The 17,198-nt window shown below is 38.3% G+C and overlaps 1 long non-coding RNA gene across 1 annotated transcript in view; it reads left to right on the top strand.

The window, feature by feature from the left end:
• The window catches only part of LOC112618905, a 301,179-nt gene that overhangs the window by 194,957 nt on the left and 89,024 nt on the right, over positions 1-17,198 (top strand). Inside the window, exon 5 of the long non-coding RNA XR_003118138.1 lies at positions 2,271-2,390. This is a non-coding gene — a long non-coding RNA (uncharacterized LOC112618905). The remainder of the gene's footprint in view (positions 1-2,270; positions 2,391-17,198) is intronic.

Here is a 17,198-nt window from a genome sequence, read left to right as displayed (position 1 = left end):
AAATAAATACAATAAAAGAAAAAATATGGACTGTGTGGTAGTAGGAAAAAAATCCAAGACACTAAGTGTTAAGCCTCCTGCCGGTTTCTTCTTTTTGGTGATCTGAAATCTACTTGGTAATTTAGTTGCTTTTCCTCAGAGGAGAAAGAAAGAAGAGAAGAATTTGAATATTAAATACCATTCAATTACACTGAGAAATTGTTTTGAGAAAATGCTTTTTGGAAAAAAGGTTGTATTTTTTTTTTCTTTTTTTTTTTTTTCCTGAATCAACCAGATATCTTTTCTCTTATGGCTGAAGTTTCGTGAAAAACACATCCAGAATCAATGAACTGAAAAGTTATTAAATTTGTTATTTCACATACTTGAGTAATGAAGAAGCCTAAAATGTTACATAATTAGAGGTAGATAACAATGTAAACATTTATTTCCAATGTAATAATTTGGTATCAAAGAGATAGCCGACTCTTTCAGTAGTATCCAAGTTAAAGTTGTAGCCAGTCTGTAGTGTAGGAAAAAGATAAGAGAAAATCATGGAAAGAGGGAGCTGACTGTTGAAAATAGTTTTCTCATAAGGGCAATGGTGGTAACCATGAGAAAACTTTCAAATGGTATTAATTTGGGACTATTTGCTGAAAATGGTGGAGTCACAATTTGGAAGGCCAGAACCCACCTCCCACACAAACACCTTATACTAAAGTGAGTGAACAAATAACAATTGAGATTTTAAGGTTGCTTCTTATAGCAGCTAACATTTCTTACCCTGACAGAAACTGAGGCCCTGAAAGGTGACTGCATGCCCATGGCTCTTTAGTGAAGAAAAGGATCTGGAGACTTCACCCTTTTCTTCCCCTTATTTTTGAAATCCAATTTGTAAAGGTCTCTGCAAGTAATCTCTTGTTCCTTCTCATAGCTTACCTCAGGTGAACATAAAAACTTCATCAAATGACCAAGAAATTAAACCAAGTCATTATATCATAAAATTAAAGTGGCAACTATTCAAAAACATTTAGAGCAGCTTCATAATACAGCACATCTATTTACCTAAATGAAGTCACATTGCTTTAACTTTCTACTTTTACCGAGTAATTGGTGAGGTCAACCTGACATGATACAAAGGGTTTCACAGTCTCACCAGTAAGAATTAATGTACTTCAGACAATCCTGTCTCTCCTCCCCCACACAATTTGCTCTGCTTGAAATTTAATTTTATGGGAATTTCTTACTTTAACAATCTCACAATGTAGGGCATAGTGTCTATAAACACAGTCCTAAATAGAAACCCTAATAAATCACCGTGTTTTGGACAAGAGCCATGTCTACAGTATAAATTGGAATGGAAGATAAATGATTCTGCAGAGGGACATTCACCTAAATAGGTTTATCCTCAGTAAAAATGACAATTCCCTACCTGGGTTGTAGGAATATAATGGAATCTCCAGGGAAGTTGGAAAGTCAAGATGTCAGTAAAGTGAAATCAAGTACTTTCTATTCAATAGCCATGCCTGGGTTAATTCTGATCAAGTGTCAAGGATACCAACAGCAAAATGACTAAGCAATGGAGACATTTCTAGCCACATTTTCTTCAGGTGAGGCTAAGATGAGGATAGAAACAGAAATTTGTATCTGGGGAGGGAAAAGTCAAGAGCAAAAGACAAGCAAAAGACAAGAGCAAGGCCATGCTGTCCCATTTAGGAGGGACAAGGGAAGGCGTAGACTCAGCCCAAAAGAGTAACTATGTCAGAGGAGAGAAGAGATGTCTAGAACAGAAGATGGAGAACATGGGATGTAAAATTTTTTAAACCTGGATTTAAAGTCTAATTCTGCTATGATAGTATAACTCTTGGGAAGCCACCTTTTCTCTCTAAGCCTATTTCTTTATTTGTATTATGGTAATATAGAATTGCATCTGATGGGAGTTTATCTTAGGCAAATTCAAATACAAGCACTCTGTAAGAGGAAAAGAAATAATTTAATTAGTGCAAGAGTTCTGCTAGCCATAAATGGCAATAGCATGTGTGCCAAAGGTCTGGACTATTGTTCCTGCATCACATGTGCTTCTCACAGTGTATGCTAGACTGTAAGCCTGCTGAGACCAAGAATATAGTCCCTGTGTTTAACAACAGTATATACGACACCTATGATAATGCCTGATATGTAAGAGAGGTCATAAATATTTATGAAAAGAGGTAAGGAAGAAGAACGCTAAGGAAAAAAATGAAGAAATAGCACGCATCTTGCTATACTGAACATGTCTCTATTTTCTTGAACAGCATGAGCCCAAAGAGAAGCCATCCACTTTACCAGGCATGAGTGGAAGAAGCAGCAACAAATTCTAATACTTGCAGGAAAACTGAGTGTGTTGGAGTTTTTGAGAGAAAAAATTCTCACGGGTAATTTTGGCTATATACAAGTTTCTCTTTATGTACTTTAGAACCCCACTGCCAAGTAAGATGCAATTCTACTGTAATAATAATTGTAACAATATCTGCATAACCTAACTCACTAGGCTCATATAAAAACCCAATAAGATTAAAATCTAGAATGGCACGCTGCATAATCGTGTTGTAACATGCAAATGCCAGGTGTAAATGATTTGTATAATTATCTGACCCCACCTACTAGCATACTGTCTTCTACTGACTTCTGTTAAAAAACACAATGACAGTGTATAGTTTCTTTAGTTACCTGACAAAAGGAATGTCTGTGGTTGAACTACTGGAGATGGTGATACCCAAAGGTTAGGAAAATTAGCCAAGGGAAGAAATATCTGCTACTCATTCCATCAACTGGATAGCCTTATAGCACTATTGACATCCTCATCTGGGCTCTTTGGGGTTTATCAATAGAGATGTTCATAAACAAAAGCTATTGCTGCCATCACTAAGCTTGTAAGCATCCATTCATTACTACTGTACTTTCTTCATTAAGTTCCTTTCATGTGGCTCTCTCCTTTATCCTCCTTTCTCAGACCTCCCCTTGTAAGTAATGCTTGTTCAGCTTCTTTAATCTTCCAGACCCCTAAATGATGGAATGCCATGAAGCTCAGTTCTCAAACCTGTGAACAAAAACGTATCTGAGACAGGTCTCAATCAATTTTGAGAGTTTACTTTGCCAAGGTTAAGGCCACGCTGCTCATGACAGAGCCTCAGGAGGTCCTGATGACATGTGCCCAAGGTAGTTGGGGTGCAGCTTGATTTTATACATTTCAGGAAGACACGAGACATCAATCAATACATGTAAGATGTAGACTGGTTTGGTCTAGAAAGGTGGGACAACTCGAAGTGGGGACTTCTGGATCATAGGGAGATTTAAAGATTTTCTGATTGGTAATTGGTTGAAAGAGTTATTATGCAAAGAAAAGAATGTCTGGGTTATGATAAGGAGCTGTGGAGACCAAGATTTAATTATGCAGATGAAGCCTCCAGATAGCAGGCTTTAGAGAGAACAGATTGTAAATGTTTCTTATCAGACTTAGAGTCTGTTCTATCAGTCTTAAGGTTTCTGCTAATGTTCATGGTAATGAAGTATATCTGACCACCTTCTCCTCCGCCACTTCCCATTATAGCCTGAAGTAGTTTTTCAGGTTAACTTTGAAAGCCCACGACTGAGAGGAGGGGTCCATTCAGATAGTTGGAAGGGCTTAAAATTTTATTTTTTGTTTACAGATCCCTTTGCTTTCTGCATTTATTTTCAAAGTAGTCTTGTCAACCTAGAAAATGGATTTAAATACCATTGTATATGTCATCCCAAATCTATAACACAGCTTACACATGCCTCCTGAATGGTAGATAAAGTATCAAACTACCTCCCATTTGGAGGTCTAACAGATCACTTGAACTTACCAAGTTCATTACCAAACGTATTATTATTCTTCTAATGCCTGCCCAGCCTCTCTCTCAACTCAGAATAAGACTCAAAGTCTCCTATAGGGCATTACATAATGTGATGTCACACTAATTTCCTGATCTCATTTCATATTGCATTTCCTTTTACTTCGTGTCTCTCACCACAGCCAGTACAATTGTACCTCAGGACCTCTCCACTTGAGTTCTCTCTACCTGGAATCCTCTTCCTCCAAATAACGATGTGGTTTCTTCTTTCACTTCATTCAGGTTTCTGGGAAAAATAATCCCTAATTGAAGAGTTGTATTCTGACCACTTTATTTAATATAGAAATGTTCTCCAAGTTAGTTTTGTCACTCTTTATCCAATTTTTCTGCTTTATTTTTCTTTGTTGCACTCATTATTTTCTTGCATATAATTTTTCTTTACCTCCCATACTGGACTGTTTAAACTCCATGTTCATAGAGATTCTGCTTAGTAAAATCTTATACATGCAGCTCTTAGCATAATTTCTGACTCATAGTAGGAATTCAGGAAATATTTGTGAGGTGAATGAATAAATATTGTTTTAGATTTTCTTTACACATAAAAGTGTCTATTCAAAATTTTTTTCAGATAATGATGTCTTTGTGGTTCTGGCAATCGCTCTCTTACTTAGTAATATGCCCTGAACATCTTTCTATAATATATCACCAAATATAGAGCTAAATCATTTTTACTAGTCTCAGAGTATTTCATTGTATGGAGGTGCTGCAATTGATTTATTCAAACTCAACTGATGGACAGTTGGATTGTTTTCCTTTTTTTTTTTTTTTTTTTTTTTTTTTTGCTATTTCAAGCAATGCTTTAATAAATAAGCTTATATTGAAATCTTTTGTAATGCAATTCATCAAGCAATTATTGAGTATCTGCTATACGCAATTCACTGGCCTAGACAATGGGATGGTAAAGTAGAGACAAATGTGACATGGTTCCTGCATTCAGGGAGCTCATGACCTACTCAAGGAGACAGATGATGAAAAATAAGAATGACATATTTCAGGGAATTATAGAGTACAGAATTATAGAGTACATCAAGGGCAGTAGAGAATATACTGGGGCGATTCAGGGATGGAAACTATCAGGAGATACAAGATTCAGAAAAGCTTTTTGGAAGGTCTGTATGTATGGACTGGGCTTTGGCAAAGGTTTCAACCAGCAGAGGGTCTGAGGTGAAGAAAGTGTGTTACACATTTAGAGGATTGCCGGAACTATTCTTGGATACTTTAGCTCTTCAGTTTGACTGCAACAGAAGGTGGGTGAGCAACAAGGTCAAAACTGTAGGCTGGGGCAAGAGCACCTACCAGGTCCCAATCATTGTCAAGCCAAAAGATACAGGGATAAAGAATAATGTGGGAATCGATCCACATGATTTACCCATCAGACTTTTCCTTTTTCGGAAGAAAGTTTGTCTGGGCACTCCTGGTCTGTGGGTAAACAGACTCATTATTTCCAAATGTTCTGGTATTTGAAGAAAAGCTAGAAACCTGTTTTTTTATTTTTATTTTTACTTTTTATTTTTGAGACAGAGCCTCACTCTGTTGCCCAGGCTGGAGTGCAGTAGCGCGCTCTTGGCTCACTGCAACCTCTGCCTTCCAGGTTCAAGCAATTCTCCTATCTCAGCCTCCCGAGTAGCTGGGACTGCAGGCGCCTGCCACTACACCCAGCTAATTTTGGTATTTTCAGTGGAGACAGGGTTTCACCTTGTTGGTCAGGCTGGTCTTGAACTCCTGACCTCAGGTGATCCACCCGCCTTGGCCTCCCAGAGTGCTGGAATTACAGGCATGGGCCATCGTGCCCAGCTAAAATCTGTCTTTTTAAAATATGAAACCTCCTGGCTTTTAACTGCTGACCACTTACTCTTATTTTTTCAAAACCTCATTTTGTGAACCATGAAACAACAACAATAAAACTTCCAATCGACCCACTGCTAATGGGCTGTATGTATCCTGTGAACCATCAATTTGTAAATTCTGCCCTAAGGGCCCTGAGGAGACTCTGTCCCCTAATAATGGTGAATTTCATTCTTTTTGGACCTTGAATACGATAGCAAAATTCCATTTTACATCATAATCTAAGATGCACATATATAAGCATATATAAATGAAACAAAACTTTTAGAAAACAGTACTTAATCCTAACAATTTCCTTAACTAAAAGAAAATCACTATGATTTAGACTAGTTCAGTTTATTCTCTTCTGTTCTTCAAAAAAGAAATCTTTCTTTTAACCTACACAGCGAACTTCAGGACTCACCATGATTGCAAAATTCATTGAAAACATTGTCCTGACTATAATGCTTCTTTTGCCATCTAAACTTATGCTATTTTGTAATACCTTTTAGGAGTTTCTTTCTCAGGTGTTTAGGAATTGGGAATCCAACTAGAACATAAATAGCTTTCAGGCAGGATTTCCTCCTTTCTCTTAGACTCAGAATCACAGCAAATGTAGCAATTATTCAACAACTGGATGTTGGAATTTGGGCCTCTGAGATTCTCCCCAAGTAGATTTTATGGTCTGAGTTTCAGAGACCTTGGGTTTGTAAACTGACTCCTTGACCTAGCTGGAAGAGATGGTCATTGACTTTTACTTAGCAAATCATTTGTCATTAGTTCATCCAGCTTCCCTCCAAAAATGTGTCCCTGAACCTCAGCTTGAAATTGAAATCCTCTTGATCTTGAGGTCAAATTGGCTCCACTCCTACAGCTCCTATCTCAACCCCAGGCCACGTCCTGGTTGTTGGACTGATTGTGAAGGACAAGTCATAAAGTCCTTCCTATTTTAAGCTTTATATAATCTGAACCCTTTCTGGTTACAAAGAAACACAAATGATTTTAGTTATCATGGAATTAAATGTAGTCTAGAACGTTCAATATTTGTCAGGTCATGTTGCAAATGAGCTACTGTATTCATAATGGATGTGTCACCATCATAAATATGACAAAAGGACATTTTCAAAAGATGATTATCCACACTGATGGGAGAGAAATATGAGCTCAAGAAATTAACATTCTCATCGCTGCCTTGCTTCTCTGCTTTGCATTATTTAAGGATCTCTGGTGACTTGACTGAAGTCCTCCCTGTCCCCTAATGCCCCCTGTGTGCCAAGCTTTTGGAACACAGCCCACCTTGATATCAAAAGAAAGATCCCTGTTAGAGAAGTTGACATTTCCCCCTCTCATCTCGAGGTTAATGGGGAGACCTGTATTCAAAGGCACCTTCATCTCAGTGGGAACACCTTAAGACATCTTCGGTGTTGATTTACATTGCTTTCAGGTACACGTTGGATAAAAGCAGATGGGAGTGAGAGAAAGAAGCCAGATGCAGAGTAGATCCAAGGGAAGAACTGAAATGCAGAACATGTTACTTCTTTGTTTAGCTACACTGTGTATTAACTAGCCAACACTGTATTGAATACTTGCCATGCACAAGACTAGTTTTGTCCTCTACTCTCTTGATCACTCAGATCTCCTCGAGAGCTTTTTAAAACTACCAATATTCTGGCCTCACCCATAAACACTCTGATCCAATTGGTTGTGAGTGGGGACCCTGCAACATGAAAGTTTTAAACAGCTCTCCAAGAGGTTTGAATGTGCAGCCATGGTTGAGAACCACTGCATTAGATGCTATTCATAAACTTTATATTATTAGCTCGTTTAATCCATAGGTCTATAAGGTTACTATTATCATTATCCTCAATTTTCAGGATTTTTACACTACGCAGTAAAATAAAGGTAAAGAGAAGTTAGGTAATATGCCCATGTCATACAGGTTGGTAAGGGGTGGAATGCAAACGTGAATCTAGGTAGTTGGATTTCAGAGTTCTAAGTAAATTTAACGCAAAGATCAAAGGAAGGAGGAACACTTACAGTCAGGCATTTGGGACAAAAGTAGCAAAAGGCTGACTACATAGGTGGATAAGTTATAGCAACGGAATCTCCATTGTATATACCTCCGCGCTAAAGGAATATGGGAAGGAGGGTGCTTAAAGTATCAGCAGGACGGGCTTTAGAGTGTGCAACCTGTGCATGAGCTTAAAAGGGTCCCATACCTTGTTTAACGCTCTGCTGTTCCTGTCTTGAAATTCTTAATAGCTTTGAAATAAGAAACTCCACATTTTCATTTTGCACCGAACCCCAAATATGTGGGCATTGATACTCAGGCCAGTCCTGAGTGTCAGACTCATGGAAATGAAATTGCAGCCATTTTCTCTAGTTTGAATGCTGTGTGTGATGAGGGAGGTGATTGTCTCCCTGCAGGAGTTTCAGTGGAACAGCAATCCCTGCCATCCCTTCTTTGTGAATATGTAGTTCCTAGAGCTGGAAAAGCAAACATCAAAGTCTCTGACAAAGGGAGAACAGAGCTGTGAATTGCATAGATTCAAATATAGAGTGGGGAGAACCCAAAGAAAAACCAGCAGTGTCCTAAAAGGCCCTCCATGCATTGCTGCACTGAATCTTTACAATTCTAGGAGATGAGAATGAGTATTTTACACCCTTTTATAGATGACGGAAATGAGATACAGAGAAGGTAAGTAATTTGTTCAAGGTCACAGAGCTGTGAAGGAAAAATTGAAGCTTTCACCTGACCTGCGTGCTTTCCCGCACACTGTGCTAACTCTGAGAACGTAATGCATTTGTTTCTTAGGGGTGCACCTGAGCTTCAGGATATTACATTCCCTAGAGATACTTTTTACCAAACTTCTCTCTCTTAATTCTTTACATGGAGGGAGTTGAGTATCGTAGGAAACATGAAAAAGAGATCAGGAATTAGAATACCTGGGTTCTTTTCTAGTTTCATCCTTGCTGTTTACTAGTCAAACACTAAAAGCAAGTCATTGTATTAACTATTTTATTTTTATTCCATCATCACCCATTGAACAGTTATTCATGTGGCACCTTCAATACCTTAGGTACTGTTCTTTCTTGAATTTAAAAAGGGTGAGGATTCAGTGAGATGATGTTGTATAAATATGACCTGTTATTACCTGGAGTCTTCTTCTGCCCCTCTTTGGCTGTTCCCTAAGTTCCCAAGTGTGACTTGTGATTACATGATCAGCTATCTCCTTTTTTTTTTTTTTTTTTTTTAACCTTTCAGCTTCATACACTTCCTTTAAAACTGAGATCAAATTTGTAAACCTGACTCATTATGAGGATGGTGATTCTAAGGGTAGCTAATGTTTTTGGAGTATGTAATATGTGCCAGATGCAGTGACAACAGTTATTTGCATCAGTTAATTTAATTTAACCCTTAGATAGTCCAATGAGATAGGTACAGAGGAGTAAAGCTAGGGAAGGATTAACAAGTTTCTCAATATCACTCAGATGCCAATGCTAGGGCAAGAATTCAAACCATATGTTCCATGGCATTAATGACCAGGTTCTTAAATCCTATAGTACTGAAACAGTTTTTCAATATTTCTATTTTTATATAGATTATATATACATATTTATATTACATATAAATATTAGCATTTCACTTATTATTCAATATTGTTTCGAGTGTTGTTATTGTACACTGATATGGTATGTATGTTTTGTGTTAGCTTCCAAGTGCCTAGAAGAAGCTATATTTTTACACTTAATGTCTCATGTAGCATTTGTAATTGTGTCTTTCATGGTGCAGATATTAAAACATATTGATTGACTAAAATGAGATCACTTGGACTTGGGAAGGGGAACATCACACACCGGGGCCTATCATGGGGAGGGGGGAGGGGGGAGGGATTGCACTGGGAGTTATACCTGATGTAAATGAAGAGTTGGTGGGTGCTGACGAGTTGATGGGTGCAGCACACCAACATGGCACAAGTATACATATGTAACAAACCTGCACGTTATGCACATGTACCCTAGAACTTAAAGTATAATAATAATAATAAAAAAATTCTACTGGAAAATATATAATACCTAATCACTGGGCAAGTAAAAAAATCTATAAAATAGTTTATATAATTTTTTTTGATTAGACACCAATTTTTCTTTGCCTGAATTTCTAGAATTTTATTTAGAAAAATGGGTTAGTTAGTAATTTTAACATTCCAAAAAGAGCAGTTAATATTATTTAAGCATTTTTCCATATCACAGTTATTATCCAAGTGCTCTACCTGTCTTAAGCCATTTAATCTTCACTAACGTGGTGGATGTAGTTTGTAATTCACTCGTTCCTTCCTGACTTACTCTGGGCATTTAGATTTCCCCCTTGTGGTAACTGTATCAGCCTGTTTTCACGCTGCTGATACAGACATACCCGAGACTGGATAATTTATAAAGGAAAGAGGTTTAATGAACTCACAGTTTCACATGGCCAGGGAGGCCTCACAATCATGGCGGAAAGCGAAAGGTAGGCAAGAGAGAATGAGAACCAAATGAAAGGGGTTTCACCTTATAAAACCATCAGATCTCGTGAGACTTATTCACTACCACAAGAACAGTATGGGGGAAACAGCTCCCATGATTCAGTTATCTCCCACTGGGTCCCTCCCACAACAAGTGGGAATTATGGGAGCTACAATTCAAAATGAGATTTGGGTGGGGACACAGCCAAACCATATCAGCAACAAATGCTTCAGAGGAGGGGAGCCTGTCCCCAGCTTCAGGATGGGTCTGATTTGTTTCCTGTCTCCTTGACAGTAACTGGTATAGGAATCCAGGACAACCAACCATTGCTGTACAGAAGAATTGACTCAGGAAAGAGTGTGCATCTCAGTCCAGGAGAAGGAGACAAGACACAATGTTTACAGGGAGCATTTGGAAAAATGAAAGCCACTGGAAAACATGGCTTCTCTCCACCAAGGACATCACCATGGTAGAACTATGGCAGCTTTCTTACTACCAGCTCAAGAATGAAGCTAAGAGAGAAGAGAGACAGCCAAGAGAATCACAAAGAAACTGAGTTCAGGTCTTGATTAGTCTTGCCTATCTCTAGAATTTTCAGATATGTAAGGCAGTAAAAATTTCCTTATTGTTTAAGTTGGTTTGAGATGGGTTTTCTGTTCCTTGCCTCCAAAGCCATCAAACTCTCACATGGATATTGAATATTATGTTATATATTAGAATTAGATATAAGAAGATACACCAGAAATTGAAATATGACAATTACAGAAGTGCTAACATATGACATTTGTACAGTGCTGTAAAAGAGTTGCCAAAGCATTATGTGTAACCAGCTCCTGATATCTCAGTTGTAAGCTATGGCTACCAAAAAAGAGAAAACATTGCCGACCAACATGGACCAGCCCTGCCATTGCCAGTAAACAGCCGATTCTCCCCAAACATGAAGGAGATTCATGGGATATGACTGTGAGTGCAAATCTCCTGAACAAATTCCCTGTCCTGCCAGAGTCTCAATGTTGTGTCAAGTACGTGGTCATCTTCCCTACTTGACCTGGTCTTGACCTTGTGCTTACTTAGGTACATACTTGGATAATTGCTAGATGCAGTTCCCTAGAGGAGTTCCCTGTAAATCTATAACAAACCATGTCACTCACAGGAGCACTCTTGTAGCTACAGATTGCTCACAGGGCCAAAAGCAACTTTTGCACGTTTTCAGATTAGTGCTATGCTTTAAATGGCCATGTTGCCCTAGTCTGAGAGATGACATTGAGTCTGTAAATGGCTAAATGCCCAATCTTTTCCTGATTCCCTCTTTGGAAATGAATCCTTCCTTTCCCCAGTATCCTGTGTTTTGTACTTCCATTGCAGCATTAGCCAGAGTTCATCTTAAATCAGAATTATTTATGCAAATGATCGTCTTCTTAACTAGATTGTGGTCTAGTTGAGAGCTAAAGACAGTGTCTCAATTTCCCTTCTAGTCTTTGGATTATCAAAGAGTGGACCTGCTGGTTGAATGTAACATCAGATCAAAAAGCCCCAGAAGTCTCATGGGGAGCTCAGGGACGATGAGGGCTCATAAACAGATTTTGAGAACCACACAGTAGAGACAGAGATGATGTTTGAATTTTTACAACATATTTACATGCCAGAGAAATACAAAACTAGGTGTGCTTCCTTCTCTTGATAAAAGAAATATTGAGTAGCAGATATTTATAATTTTTATTGTATGTATCTAAAAATATTTTGATATTTGAAGAACATAGAAAATAAAGATCCCACAGAGACAGAGCTTATATAATTACTGTCACTATAGAAGCTGAAAATGCCAGGCACTCACTTATCCAGGCAAGGGCTGTTGTACAGTCAGGACAAGGGCTAATGATAAGCTTGGCAAGTCAGGCACATCCATCCCAGACTTTGGTGACTTAGTTAGGATCTCCCGCTAGCACACCTTGAAACAAGGTCTTTGGCTCATGTGTTTGTTTTGGAAGTCAACCAGGAAGCTCAAGTGAAGGAATGGGGAAGGTGAAGGAGGGGAGAGAGCAAAGCCCGTTAAAAGGAATGTTAATGAGTGGGTTACTGCTGTAGACAGGTGGATCTTGATCTTCCTGAGAATCATCAAAAATCTTCTAGAAAGCATGGTAGAAGTGCTGCAGTGAGAAGCGGGGCTATTTATTCACCAACTTCCATTCATCATTGGTTGAGATTTTTCCCAGCACACAGGCTAGTGGAGCTCTTGGGTACATAAAGAAAGTCTTCAGGTGGCAAAGTAGAAAGATAGAGAGGGAAGATGATGGCATATTGATGGCAGGTCAGCTCAGAGCTGTGCTGAGAAGATATGAGGTGGGCGGGGTATTGACAGCAGCTGCCTCATTCTGGGAGCCAGATGCAGAAGAATAAAACTAGGGGAATCTCCTGTGGTGGTAAAACCCTGGTTGAAGCACTCAGGGTCTTGAATCAGCATTGGCTCCCAGGATAGAGTGCTAAAGTGGTGATGATGCACTCCAAGGTTATTTTGTGTAATCTTCACAACTCCGCCATATTGGGTGAGGAAAAAAGAGATCCTTAGGGATGAAAAATTAACTTGTGTAAGGTCTAGAACTACTACTGTAGTAAAGATAATCTTTCAAAGAGTGCAAAACAGATAACCAACAATGATAATGATTCTTAATATTTAGAGGTAATTAAGACTATAATAATAATAATAATAATAATAATAATAATATCATTATGATAGTTCTTTGCCTGTGTAGAGTTTATATCAATGTGCTTTTCCAAACACCTCATTTATTTTGCTTCATTCATGGGGAGACATTTCTATTCTCTTGTATAGATGGGAATACTGAGCTTCCAACATGCAATAACTTGCCAGGAAGCCATGGAATTAACTGCAGTCTAAGCACAATTCTCTTCCCAGAGTGCTTACCTTCCTTCCTCCCTGTAGGCAGCAGAAGACAAATGTACTATGCAAATAGTACAATTCATTTCTTTTGTAGGTGTATGTCTCTCTGTATTCAATTCTCATGAAACCTTTCATGAGGTTAAAGTACCTGTTTGCAGAAGTTTTGGAAAGCCCCACGGTTGCAAAAGTAAACACACAAGCTTCATACATATTCTAGTCTCCTTAGTATAGCAAACCGTTGATATAACCACCTGCTATTCTTTGGGGGAAAAGAAAGATTTAGAGGGAATGTGAAATCTGGAGAAATGGTTCCATTGAGAATTAGCTCTCTTTTAAGAGAAGTCTCAGGCTGTTACAACTGGATATGTATGAGTTTTTATTCAGGGCTTAAAATAGAACAAAATTAGATCTTATGAAAGATTTATGCTGCAGCAATTTGCTCATCTATACATTTGGATTTTGTGTGTGTTCTCTCATTTTGGAAAGTGCAGTGGTAAAAGTGAAGGGCAATGACAAAACTTAGATATTTTGACTGTGCACAGTGGTCCCCATCACCTACAGAAATGTGTGGTTCTACCAAGGCAGGCTATGTAAGGCTGGAGGATGGGAAGTGTCACTGTGCAGTCAGCATCTTTTTATCATCAGACTCCAAATGCACTGGGGTGCATGCAGTTTTAAATACACACGAAACCATCTGATCAGTTAAGTCATCACCTTTGTACTTTTGACCAGTTGGCTTTTTTTCCTGATATTTTAATGATAAAAAATGAACATCAGAAGTAATGAAATGTTAGGTCTAGATCATCAGACTGTCACAGTCAAGATCAAGAAAGAAAATTTCCCTTGGCCTTCTTCCTTGATATAAAAATCAAAAAGTTGTGAACAGAAGAGTAAAAAAAAATTGTTATTAGTAACTGGTATCAAATAACATATGCATAATTGTTTATTTGGAATCGATATGTATTACAAAGCCCCAAGAAATCACTGTGGGCTGGTTAGGGCTGTATCAAGATGAACTTTTATGCAGAGTGCCTATAGTAAACAGCACTGGGCTATTCTTTAAGTTAGCTATTCTGGTTATCTGTTGCTGCTTCATGAATGAAGCCACACTGGACTAGGTGGCTTAAGAAAATAACCATTTTATTTATTTGGTCCCAAACTGCATCAGCTGGGGCAGCTTGATGAAGGCTGGAGAATCTGCTTCCAAGATAGCCTCAGCCACATGGCAGGGAAATCAGAGCTGCCTGTTGGCTGGGGTATTGACTGGAGCTCCTGATCTGGGACTCAGTTCACACGATTAGGTTGGACTTAGCACAGCCTGGCAATTTTAGGATATTCAGATCTTACATGGTAGCTGGCCTTCCCCAGAGTGCAAAAGCAGAGGATGCTATACATTCTTAAGACAGTCGCAGAACAGGCACATCATCATTTCTGTTACATTCTGTTGGTGATTTGATTTAATTATGGAGAATAAATCCTCTATTTCTCTGGAAGAATTGTTAAACTTGGGTAAAATTTCTGACATACTATTATCATTTAGCACACACACAGAATCCTTTCTTCTGAGCGGGGAACAAATGCAACCTAGGAATGGAGGAAAATCTCTTTCATTAGAATTCAGACTAAGTATTCCTGGATACACCTCTATCAAACATAGTTATCTTCACCAGCATCATTAAAATTTGATAATTTGTTACAGTACTTAACTCTCTGGAAATATATCAAAGCTCATGTCCCTACCCTTGCTAACAGGACTTTTAAAGGAAACCTTGTGAGTTCATGCCCTAAAATAATATTCCCTGTTGATCAAAGTATCAGGCCTTGCAAATTTCATGATCATTCCCATAATTAAGATTTCTGCCTGATGTTAATTTCCCTAGGGACTGCCCAACTTCTTGGGAGGGATATTTCCTAATTTATGATACCTTATTAATGAGGGCTTCTGTAGCATCAGGCAAGGTTTCTAAGCCTATAGCCTAAGTCATGACAAAATAGGAGGGTAGCTAACAATTATTGAGCACTTTCTATCTGCTGCATGCTGTGTAAAATGATCATAAGCCTGATTTTTTTTTTCAAAAGAAATTGTAATACAAAATAATGAATCGTATGAATTATCAATGGTCATTTAGCTAGGAAGTGGCAGAGCAGGATTCATACCTGGGCAGCTTTCATTGCAGAGTCTGTGTACTGACCTCTGGCAGGGCCATCTGCAATGGTGACTCACTGTAGATGGGTGGTTCTCAAAGCATGTTCAGGGACCACCAGCAGCAGCATGGCCTGGGGACTTGTGAGAAATGCAGACTCTTAGCCACTTCTCAGAGTGAGTGAATCAGAAACTTCGGGGACGGGATTTAGCAATGTGTGTTTTCTCCATCGTGGTGATTCTGATACATTCTCAAATTTGAGACTCATGTTTTAAAAACTGTCACTTCAAAAAAATGCTCTATTAATCATAGGACTGACTGATTAAAGCTATCATGCCATGGTCTTCTCAAGGCACCTCAACAAAGGCCAACGTACTTCACAGAAATGATCCACATTCAACAAACATTCTAGCTGTAGCTTGACTTAATGATCATGTCTTTCGTATTTGGTTTGGAATACAAATTCGCTCTATTTCACAACTCTCCAGTTGGTTCTATGCTTCAGTTTCCTCATATTAAAATATAGATAATGATGCTTGTTCTCTTCTCTCACAGAAATAGTCTAAGAATTAATGAGCTATATTAAATTCTTTCAGTTCCTGGAAGAAAGGCAGTATATAAACACTATATTAATATTTTAAGCAGGTTAACTTTTTCTAGGTGAATAAAAGCCTTTATTCTTTTGGTCATCAAACATGTTGCTTTTTCTCAAAAGAATTTTTTGATTTTTAAAAAGGTTTTTTCTAAAGATACCAACCAGATTTCTTTCCAAGTACCAAAGGGAAGAGTATCAGGATGAGAAAACATTTTTATGAGAAGAGCTGAAGTTTTAAAATTCCTGGTTTTACTAGTGATAAGAGGCAGCGTGGTGTTGTAGCAAGAACACTGAGTTAAGAATCCAGTAATGTCAAGTTTAAGTTCTCCATGCTACTTTTGTGGTGTGCAAACTAGGGTAGCCTCTTCCACTTTTTAGGTCTCAGTTTACTGAACTATAAAAAGTGGCAGTATATGAAAGACTTGGAGTCTAGGCACTGGTGTCAAAAACCTGGGTGTGAATCGTGGCTTGGCCATTCACTAGCTGTGTGACCTAAGATTACTTACTTTCTTTCCTGGATCGCCTATCTCCTCATATGAATAAGAAGGAGAACAACATAATTCAATAAGGAAATGAAACTAAAGAGCTCAGCTCAGTGCCTGGCACTCAGTAATAAGCCCTGGCTATTATTATCATTAATAAAAAATTCAGGTATAGACTAGATTATCCCCAGAAGGCCTGGCTGCTTTGGAATTTTAGGATCTTCTCTGAAGTTTCTCCCAGAATCTCCAGTTGCTTTCTTCCCTGAGGATTCAACTTTCTTCATTCAACATTCTTCATGTATTTATTGAGTACTTACTATGCACCAGGACCATTAGAAGCAGTATCTCTAGTCAACATAGAGAAAAATACCTGCCCTTGGGGAACTTACATGCAAGGGGGAGCAGGCCTTTCATAAACATACTATTCTAGGTACACAAATACTCAATACATATGGGGCCAATTGAATGGAATTTCTTTTTGTGTTGAAAAATCTTCAACCTAGATAGAAAACTATTTTTCTTAGCCTTCATCTATTCAGAGATAAAAACTTCCCTTTGATGAGTACTTGAGAGCTCTGCTCATATATATATATATATATATATATATTTAATTCTATTTTTAAAGTGAAGGCTTCCCTCTCAGTGAATGAGTAAAGGAAGGAGGTGGGTGGAGGAGGTGGGCAGGAAGTGGGTGTCCCTTGCTTCATCTTGCCTGAATTGAGGGAAGACTTGACAAATTAGGGTAGATTGGGAGCATGACAGCTTGCTTAACAGGAAGCAGAACATATTTTGAAATCTATCTGTTTAGTTGCCAATCCCTGTTTGCAGGTTAAGAAGAAAGAGGTTTTGACATTTGGG

This window comes from Theropithecus gelada, chromosome 2 (assembly GCF_003255815.1).
Source record: "Theropithecus gelada isolate Dixy chromosome 2, Tgel_1.0, whole genome shotgun sequence".
NCBI classification, from domain to species: domain Eukaryota; kingdom Metazoa; phylum Chordata; class Mammalia; order Primates; family Cercopithecidae; genus Theropithecus; species Theropithecus gelada.
Note: the sequence above shows the minus strand (reverse complement) of the source record. Positions and strands in the feature narration are given on the sequence as shown.